Genomic DNA, 8,261 nt, shown 5'->3' with positions numbered 1-8,261 from the left:
TCCCAGTGAGTTCTCTGGCCCCTTGGGTCTGTCAGGAGCTGCAGGAAATGGTGTTCCCTGCAGCAAAAAGTTGGCTTTTTTAGGCAATTGAATGTACTGCAAGTGATAGTGCTCAGGTCAGATGTCAGAGGAGGACTGGTGCCAGAACGGTGATATACGGCTGGCACGAAACGGTTTGGGGCGTCACCATCACCTTCCATCTGAAGATATCAAAGGCACAGTCTGACATGAACAGATAACATCCACTCACACTTCGAGAAACCAGAATTCCAGTGCTTCCAAATATTTCTATCCCCAAGGTAGTCTCCATGAATTAACCCCTGTAGAACTTGTGAGTATGCACAAGTTTATTTGGTTATCGAGCTAGAAACAGGAAAACAAGATTCTGACAAGCATTTTCGGCTGTGCTGAGTGACCAGTTTCGCTGCTTGATCTAGGAGCTACACTAGCCTAAGGTTCCTCTTCCTTAAGAATGGGGAGATCTAGCAGACATCACACCCTTTGCTGCGGGGAGTGAAAGCTGCTGCTGCCACCCTCTCTGCAGTGTCTCTCTGTACCTCCAACAGCCCCTGATTAACCAAGCCCGGGTTAACCATGTTAGACCTGCGCTGTTTCTCTGCTCCCGGTCTTCTGTGGCCATGAACATCACTACTGGTCCACCTTCATCACCTTCTGCTCTCAGGTGAGCTGAGGTCAGAGCGCAGCGACCCCTTGGGCCCCGCAGCTCTGGAAATGCTTACAGGCAGGAATCGCTCTCTGCTGTCACACCAAGCCGGACTTGAGCTCACTTGCCTGAGGCTCTTGTGTTTATTTCATAGCGGTGATTTTGAAACCAGATCCGTTCACATGGCAACTGCACTGTGCGTTGGCTGCGACTACACCCGTAATCCGTGGGAATCACAAGTTGGGAATAGCACATCATCTGACGCTTTTACTGGAGGTCCTCTCTGCCCTTTTATTATTACAATAAAAAGTTAATGATATGGCCAGACATTTAACTTTAACGATCTAACTGTAATCGTTCGAGGGGCTCAGCTCCTTCTGATTGGGTGTAGATGTCTCACACCGTACCGAGGAACGGGAGTCTTCTCACTCGGGTACAAGTGGCTCCCCGATGGTTTACCCGACTTACAGGCTCTTCCAGCTCAGCTCTCCCCACACCGCGGCGTTTCTCCAGAAACTGCGCTATTACACATTTCATAGCTGTAAGTTATCTTTCGCGTTTCAGTTATGCAAAGCAGCCTGTTGTCCCAGCAAACATTTACAGTGCTCGATTTACAGAGCCTGTTTGTAAATCGGCAGGCAACAACGAAGACACGCACCAGTCAGTGTAGCTTTTGCTCACGTTCTTGATCTGCTGTTCAGACTCCAGAGCTGGTTTCTACATCTGTCGTAGGGTGTCTGTCACCACAGAAGTAGTCCAGCAGGGTATCCCAAAAAACATCAGCTTTGCAATGAGGGAGAAGGTTCCTTTTTTCCCAAGGTTTAGTTGCAAAATCTCGAACGACAGAGTGAAACGTTGCATATCAGAGTCCACACTGGAGAAAAAAAAAACCCACCCAGCTTTTCCACCCACCCATCTTTGCCATGACTCACCCTGACTTATGGCAACCGCCCTGAAAAACATAAGATTTTTCCAAATTAGAAGAATATAAGTCCTGACCACAGTTCATTTCCAGAGAAAATCATAAGTCGTCCTCCTGCTCTCACAGTCCGCTCCAGCGGGAACAAGAAATTCTTGGTTTCCCTTCCTCCCAGAATCCAATGGGAAGAACGAACAGGGGTTGTTTCAAGGTGGACTACGTGGCAGTAAACCTGAGCCATCACCGGCACCACTAATCCATACGCAGATACTGCCTTAGGATCAGTGACATCCTGCTGGGACCTGCCTTTTGTCTGCAAAGAGAAAACAGAAAACAATTTTTTTGTGGTTTCAGAGACTACCCTCTCAGCTTGAGGCATGTGCCACCACATTTTTGGTGATGTGCCCATCAGACTGCTGTCGTCCCCGCTGCTGACCCCTCTGTTACAGCCATCCCCTCAGTTACAGCCATCCCCGGATCCCAAGAACCAGAGGGCCACAGGTGCCCATCTCCATACACAGCCTAGAAGCGGGTCCCTTCCAGCAGCTTTCCAACCAGCCACCCAGGCATGGTCCATTTAAAATCCCCTTGCACCATTTCTTCATCATACCAAATATCTGCTGCATTGTGTCCGGGAACGGATAAAGCAGACCTCAGGTTCATGAATTATGATTTTTTTTTTTTCCAGTGATTTGAGGCATTCTCTGCAAGGCTTTTCTTTCAGGGAGACTGAGGAACATCACTTCATCTGTGGGCTCCTAATCCCTTCAGATTAAAAACTCCTTCCAGGAGTTTTTTTAAATTACTTTCAGCTTCTTTGTTTAGATCTTGCAGGAAGGAATCCACGGAAGCTCTTATCTAAACCCTGGCATGCAACGACCTTTTGCTCCGTTTCATCACTGGTTCTAGGGTCACATTATTAGGGATCATACTGGGAATTAGCGAATTATCTTAGGCTTCCGGATACATTTTACATTGAGTAATTTGTTCTGTCTTCCCTTTCATGAATGTCTGATGTAATATATTGAGACAGAGGGTTTATAAGACTCTAAAGGTATTAAGCTTTCAACCTAATCACTATTGTTTGAGGTCTTGTGGAAACTCAACCTGATCTGCAGCTGAGCATTACTGGTATCTGACCCCAAACATGTGATGGTACATTAAAAGTGCTGGTAAAGTATCTGGTTAGCAGATTCCTGAAGGGAAAGTTAATGAACTAGTACTAGATGTATGCCCCTGTGCGAGTGAGTTATATCTGGCTGCCATGTGTGCCCGGGAGCAGATCTTTCTCAGAGTACGCTGAAAAGCTCTGTCACCACAAGTCAGGCGCACCCTTGATACTTTTCATAAGAGGAAATTAACGTTGGTTCTTCCAGGTTATAGCTTTTCTATGATGAAAAACCCTACACCAGCTGTATCGTATGGAAAACAGAAACAGATCAGAACAGAGACAGGTAACATAATCCACATGCAACTGATAATTCAAGCACAGGTCTGATGTTCAGCATTTGACAGAATGACAGATGAGGCCAGAGTTTGCCTCCTTAAAACATCCAACGTCAGCAGGAGAAATGAAAGCAACAAAAAAAAAGGTGCAGCCTGATCGTGACTGAAGGTGAGCTGTAAAAAGGGAATAATTGTTATCGAAGGTGACCTTTCCGCCTGTAGTAAGGTCCCTGGTTATTTCAGTGTGCTTTATGCTGGGACATATGCAACCAATCTGCAGGTAGCAAGAGATTTTCTGTATAGCACCAAGCTCTGAAGGATTCGGTCCTGAAGATGTAGTGGATATGCAACAGCAACAAATGCTCTAGCCGTGTCAGAGTTGCCAGCCTTACGCACAGGACAGACAGGCACTCAGTAAGATGACTGGATGCTTAATAAATGCCTCGAGGAGACAGATAAAAAGCTTGGAGGTCACTCCCATGGTGTTATATCAATTTAAAACTGGAACAATGCAGGAGCGAGTCAAACCGAGGAGGTATCACAAGGGCTCATTTCTTGACACACTGCACATGAGACAAGTGAAAGCATCAAAGTGTCCCCTGCAGAGAGCAGGGTGGTGAGCCATCCCTTCCACCCTTTAGTTACTCGTTTTCACAGCTTTTTGTGGAGTAAGGCAAGGCGGACGACACACGCAGAGAGGAGCTGTGGTTTATGGGAACGGAGGAGGTGTGCCTATAGTGAAATCCATCTTGCACCCAAAATGCAGCACCAAGTTTTTCAGTGATTATCTGTACCACTGGCTTGTACATTCACCCCTTAGATCTTAACTCAAACTTTAAAAACATTCAAGTACAGCCGTGCAGAATTTTCATCGTCCACACAAAAACTTCTTTCCAGGTTCCATCATCTCCCCTCTGTACTAATTTGCTATTTTCTCTATCTCTGCGTTTGTCTCATCAGAATTCTTCTTTTCACCTGGGTTCTTATCAAAGCAAGTTCTGTCTTCACTAGCACATAATTTATCACAGAGAGAATGAAGATTTACGACATCTCGTCTGCCCAAACCAGGAAATACTCTACCCAGCATGGCTCAGCGTGCCTGCATCTGCAAAGCCACCGAAGCTCATTGTCCCACGACATGAAAAGGATCTCTGTGAGAGGGAAGGTCTCATACTTTGCCAGATTCACAAACATTATAATTTTTGCATGGCTGAACTATTTTGCTGAACTTCTTTTTGTGCTCCCACCCCAGCCCGCAGGGTGGATGAGAAACCATGCCTGTGACAGGAGCTCCAGCATCGTTTGGGGGGAAGTCCAGGGAACCTGCTCGCCACCTGTTTCACCAAAACTGGCACTGTCTGTGGAAGTGAGTCCACCGAGGTAAAGGTGAAATAAAATAACCTGAAGTGATCAAGGCTCTCTATATCCACATTTGTGAATGAGATATTTAGACTTTCATTCCTAAGTATTTGTTTTATTTTTTAAAAAGGTCTTGTACTCACTGAAAAGATAAACCAGATCTTTCCCCCCTCATTTCCTAAAGGAGGACCTTTTGAACCTGCTGACAGTCTCAGAAACAGGCTCTTGATTCAGAATAGTGACAAAGCAATTCAGACTCCAGAATTCAAACTGAAACCAACTCATCAGATTTATGCCCGGCCTTACACGTGCTTTCCTAGCTCGTAAATGCGTGACAGGTGGCATTGAGGAATAAAGCATTCACCCTCCCAAAGGAAGAGGAAACGCATGTGAATGAAACCTTGTGTGGGAACCATCAGCGCTTGTTCCTCCCTGCTTCGCAGTCTGAAAACGCCGCTTCAGCTGCGGTTCTGTTTTCTCAACTTTGGCTGCACTATGACCTCGCATGCCCCAGACTGCTATGAATCTGGCCACCGCACATTTGATCCAGAATCCTAAACAGCCGGTGTCATTTTCAGTCAGCGCTAAATCCAATCTGACCTAGATAGAAAAGCCCTTACGCCCTGTCGCTAATCCCTTCGGTTCCATCCGAGCAGCAAACCCTGGAAGCGACCACTGCGCACAGATTTAAGAAAAGCAGGCAAATAAATCAAATTTCACAGAAATCTAAAAACTCAGACCTCAGGAGATCCGCCCAGGTAATACCAGTCTCCATGTGCTTGAAGAGAACATTTCTCTGTGTTGCCCAAACGCTTTCAGACCATTCTGTGATGGCAAACAGATTTTATCTTCCTCAGTGTCTCTCTTCTCTAGGACCAGACCGGAGCAGCAACACATTCTTTAGCCTCTTCTGGTCTTCTAAAAAACAGTACCTCTTGCATGAATCTTGCAAGAAATTAAAAAAAAGAAATTACAATTTAAAACTACTTTGCTTCAACATGCCAGACATTCCACTTCACATTTTTTCCCCTAAAATCATGACTCTCAGCCACAGCCACTTCATCAGGATAGAAATAGCTGGTTTTCCCACAGTCTCTCCAACAGTCAGCCAACGAACCTGCACCAAGATGGTTCCACTGCACTGGAGCCAGCACCTACCGAGCAATGCAGTTTAGGTTTAAGCAGTCAAGAACTTTTTTCATAATAATGCTAAAATCTTCACTTTCAGCCCTTTGCCTCCAAAGTCGCTGCTGATCGTGTATGGATTTGAACACACAGTACAGAAGCTGCTTCAGACTTTCTCAAAAAAATAAAACAAATTATTACCTCTGCAGCCATCAATTTTCCAGCTGCATTAACTGTTCTCTGGCTTCCACAAACTTTTCCAAATATTATGTGAGGAAAAGAAAAAGAGAAAGAAAGAAAAACTTCTTGACTACCATCACAAAAGAAATTATTCCTTAATTACGAACAGGACACCCTGAAGCCAAGAACTGAAGGGAAAGGCAACCCACACGACCTTCCCCCACCATTCTGCTTTGAAATACGGGGTAGGCAGAACAAATTGATGTGAACAGGTTTAGTAAGATAAACACCAGTGGCAACTTTTTATGTTCAACAGCACTAGGCTTTCCCCAGGACAAAGAATAGGAATGACAATACTTGTTATGTACTGTGTATTTTAAAAGAAAATATTTGATTATCAGTTGTGGCTGGATAATGTCAAACATACGGTAGCTACATGATATTTTAATCTTACCCCCAAGCTACAAGGAAATTGAGAAGATAGTTGGTTTTCTAGTGTCTTTAAAGTAACTAAACATGAAAGGTCAGACTTAGGGAGAACAGTAGATAAGCTGCCCAACAAGGCCAGCAGAGCTGAGGAAACACGCTCATGTGCAATGGATATTCCAATGTTTGCTTAGAAATGTGTCATAAATGTCACACTTAGAGGTGGTTTGAAGTACCCCACGTGAACAAGCAGCGGAGTTCACACAGAAAAGGATACGAGAGACTGATTCGGAGAGCAGGGAGATGGCTGTGTTAACGCTCTGACACCAGTTTAAGGACTTTCATGACATACTACCACAGTTATTGATCTCATGACCACGCATAGCAGTTAATTAACCACATTTCCCATAGCTGGCCTGCAGTGAGACAGCAGCCTCAGGGCAAGATCCTGCACGTATTTTAGCCACAGTGTATCAGCCCTTTGTGATGACAAAGTGATGGACTGCGGGCTGGACCCAGTGTCCTCTGAAGTCAACTGACAGTTTCCCACAGGCTTTGTCATATAGGAACACAAGAAGGAACACAAGCACCGTTTGAGGCGCTCGCTATTAAAATTTGTTAAGACTTAAAACAGCTTGGAGGGGAAACGTAAGTGTCACAAGTTTGTTTCATGCCAATAACGAACAGTCCAGTATTTTGGAGAAAGAGACATAGGACCTGTTCCTCTACACAGGGTTTAGAACTCCGCTATTCAGTGATGGCGCCCAGCACAACTGGAAGGCAGGAAGTCTCAGAGAACATCATGAGTGCTGCCTACCGCTGCCACCCACCACCACCTTTCCTATTCTTTGTCCTGGGGAAAGCCTGGTGCTGTTAAACACAACAAGTTGCCACTGGTGTTTATCTTACTAAACCTGTTCACATCAGTTGGTTCTGCCTACCCCATATTTCACTGGAAGGTAGGACGTTCCAGTGAAAGGGCACCGTTCTTCGAGTGGGTGATTATCTCACAATGGCAGGAATCTCAACAAAGGTGGTGGTGTCTAGTCAGGAACTCCAGAAAATTCTTGTCTGTTCCAGTGGAGGGTAGGGTAAAATTCAGAGAGAATGTCTTCCCCTCATTAGACTGTTTTTAGAGCACTGGATCACGTGCTGGAATTCACACCGCAGAGAGGCTGAAATATGTCCACTGGAAAAGACAAATACTAAAAAAAGAAAATACTTCTTTCCAAATATAGATGTGTGGGTATTGGCCTGTCACAACATTTCCTTGCAACTAATTACATAACTTTTTTCAATCCCATAATATCAGCTACACATTTGACCGCTTTGTTCCGAGACCAGCTGAAGCAGCAGTCACTAACTGTTGTGGTGTAAATGTGCAGCGGACAGGACAGCTCGTACTGCAATTCAGAAATCACAGCTTCGTTCAAACAAATCACTCACAGATACCGCTCTTTTCTCTCTGTGGTCCACAGACGCGAAAGCCGTCCCTGTCCCCAGCCATGCTCCAAAGCTGTCCTGAGACCTCGTCCGTGTGCCATCTCGGCGGAGCAGCGTTCATAGGGACACAGGAGTGGGACTGCTGGGACAGAAACACCCACGTGCCTCCTTCCGCCGTCGTCCTGAGCCAAAGCCTGTGCTGTGCTTGAGACAATGGGGAATGGATGTTGGGAAATCGCCAATTTAACGGAGGTGCAAGTGCCAATTTAAATAAACACAGTTTAATCTGATATTCCCCCATTGTAGACTCGACACCGTACTGTGCCTTAATTTTTAAAGAAATTTTCTTTAACTGAAGTTCTGAGCGTTCCCCTTGACTTCCATAAGTCTGGGGTTTATTGTACACCAGTCAGTTCTCTCACATCCAGCATACAGTGCCCATAAATTTCAGGTTAATTAACTGACATCTGGTTTTCCACAAGCAGAAATACCAAGTTCTGCAGCCAGCTACTAAAGTGCTTTGTGCTCTCACTTGTCTGGGGATGAAACTAGTGCATCTTTGATTTTTAAATCTATATTCTCCAAGTCCGATGCCTTGTTAGAAGGCCAGGGGTTATTAATTTCAAAAACAGAAGGTAGAGTTTAATGAATAATGAAGAGCAGCTGTTGGAAACAAATCTTTGTAGCCCTGGGACCGTC

This window comes from Buceros rhinoceros, unplaced genomic scaffold (genome assembly GCF_000710305.1).
Source record: "Buceros rhinoceros silvestris isolate BGI_N320 unplaced genomic scaffold, ASM71030v1 scaffold20160, whole genome shotgun sequence".
NCBI lineage: Eukaryota > Metazoa > Chordata > Aves > Bucerotiformes > Bucerotidae > Buceros > Buceros rhinoceros.
This window is presented reverse-complemented; position numbering follows the sequence as displayed.